The following is a 2,391-nucleotide window of genomic DNA, read 5'->3' as shown; positions in this document are numbered from 1 at the left end:
CTACTGTGTCATGTTCTCATGCCCGTAGAGAGTGTGCATAGGAATGCATCCTTCTGTAATGGCATTTGATTCCAACTCATTTATTTATTTTGTTCAAAAGATAACTAGGCATGCATCTCCTTGGTGCCAATCAGTTTTTTTTCCCCCCAGCAGGAAAGACTGTCCTTCATTGCCTGAAGTTGTGGGTCTTGAGAAGCTGTTTTATTTTAAGGTGGTCTCAGATTAGGATGCAGCTTTCAGATCTTAACATTTCACTTCCAGTGCTATTAAAGAACAGGGAGATCTTCTATTTTTCCCCTTCTAATAATCAGTAGAAGGTGTGATTCATGCAATGTATTTTCCTTGAATGTAACTATCCATTCATCTGGCTCAGAAGCCTTTGGTTGTATTCAGACAACATGCTAAATTAAATGTGTTTTCCAAATATAGTTTATAGCAGTGTTGTCCAAACTTGGCCACTTTAAGATGAGTGGACTTCAACTCCCAGAATTCTGGGAGTTGAAGTCCACTCATCTTAAAGTGGCCAAGTTTGGACAACACTGGTTTATAGCCAATTGGGATTTATTCGTTAAATCATAGCTTATTTAAGGAAACCATGACTTAGTATGGTATGCAATCTCAGCTATAATTTTATTGATAAGGAATCTGGACTTTAAGCCTTTATCAAAACACCCACAGCCTTCACTTCTCTGAAGTATTTCAAAGTTGTTCTTTTAAAGGCATTGCCACTTAGAAAAATGTTCTAAGTATGCATCCAGCCTTTGATGTGCAACTACTCAGTTCTGTGAAAACCTGAATTCAATGTTATGACTGAAGAAGTGCCACTGGAAACCCTTCCAGTATTAAAGAATGCACCCTAAAAAGCTATCAATTCAAACCAAGCATGAATAGTTTTACCAGGTTGAAGTAGTGGCTTCAGGAACCTGCTATATGTCAATGACAAAATAGTTACTGGTTTTGATTTTATGTATTATTTCCACCTATGTTATGTATTCTTTCCACCAGAGGTTCTTAAAGACTTCGCACCCTTCAGTGCCAAAACAATTTGGACTAGCTTAGAATACTGTGAGCGTTTTCTGGTGGCACCAAAATGTTTTTAGTTCTGAAACCAAGCTGATTGGTTTGGAATTGATTATGAATAAGCATGGGGCCGTTGCTAGCGGCTTACTAAATCTAAATGAAACGTGGGGAAGAACCACCTCCTTAGGATAATACTTCCAGAACAAGCAAGTTACCAACTTAATAAGGCACTGTGCTATCTTTGCCAACTCTTCTATTCACTCTCGTTTGGGAGGTGGTGGTGGTTCTACTTCAGAGTAAGTCCAATAGCTTCAACCCATATCCTAATGCTAGCCTGACACAGTCCTCCTACATTTGAAGTGGTAGGCATCATTATAATGAGTATGTCCAAGTTGATGGGATGTTAAAATAAAGACTGGCCAGCTCTACAGCTTTTTTTTTTTTTTGCTGAGGATGACAAGCCACAACTGTGCAAATAAAAAATGTTAAATTTATGCTGTGCAACAAACATTCTCTTGCTGGCAAGAGGTACACTAGTGGGGGAAACCTTTGAAGCATTTTCAAGATGAGTTCATTATTTCTGCACAAAGCTATAGTTCTGAGCATGTGCTGGGGTTATTCAGTTACAGATCCCTTGCATTTATTGACAGAATTTCTCTTTTACTATCCAATGATGTAAGCTGCCTGAAACCTACTTAAATTTGCAGTAAACATTTTGACTGCAAAACAGCTGTGCTCTTCAGTCCAGATCAATGAAATGATCTCATGCAAGGCAGAAAATCTCAGCTTTGCAAAGGGAGTCAATCTACCTTGATGCCTTGAGTAGAAGCAGGTTGCCTTGATATGGCTGCCCACTTGTTTCCTGGAGAACTAAAGAAAATGGCTGCTAGACATTGTGCATTGCGAGAGCATGATGGTGGATCTGTTGGCCAGGGAAAAGGGATCACTAGATCAGCCATTTTGTGCAGACAGGGTACTCACACAGGACAATAGCCTCTGTTGTCTGCTTTGGCTTTTTTAGGATTGCCAATCTTAAAGCTAAGAGGACTCTCCTATCACATCCACACCAAGACAGAGAGTAGCCTGGGGTGAAGCTGCAGTGGGTGGGTGACGACTGCTGGATAGGGATGTGACCTTGAAATACATTTGTATTCTGCTCATTGCAGGCTTCTTTGCATACGTGTTCATTAAAAACTCCAATCTTAGCATGAGAAAATCCATGCATAATTTTTCAAATAATCAGCACATAGATAAGGCACAAGTCATGCTAGTAATAATACAAAGTTCATCTGATGCTCTTCCCTTAGCACTCCACAAATATAATCTCAGCTCCTTGGTCACTACCATTTGGAATTGATTTTTAAATAATAC

The sequence above is a fragment of the Python bivittatus genome, unplaced genomic scaffold (assembly GCF_059951505.1).
Source record: "Python bivittatus isolate LINGU-HERP-01145 unplaced genomic scaffold, Pbiv_v1 ctg000330_np1212, whole genome shotgun sequence".
NCBI classification, from domain to species: Eukaryota; Metazoa; Chordata; class Lepidosauria; order Squamata; family Pythonidae; genus Python; species Python bivittatus.
The sequence above is the reverse complement of the archived record's forward strand: the minus strand, read 5'-3'. Positions refer to the sequence as shown.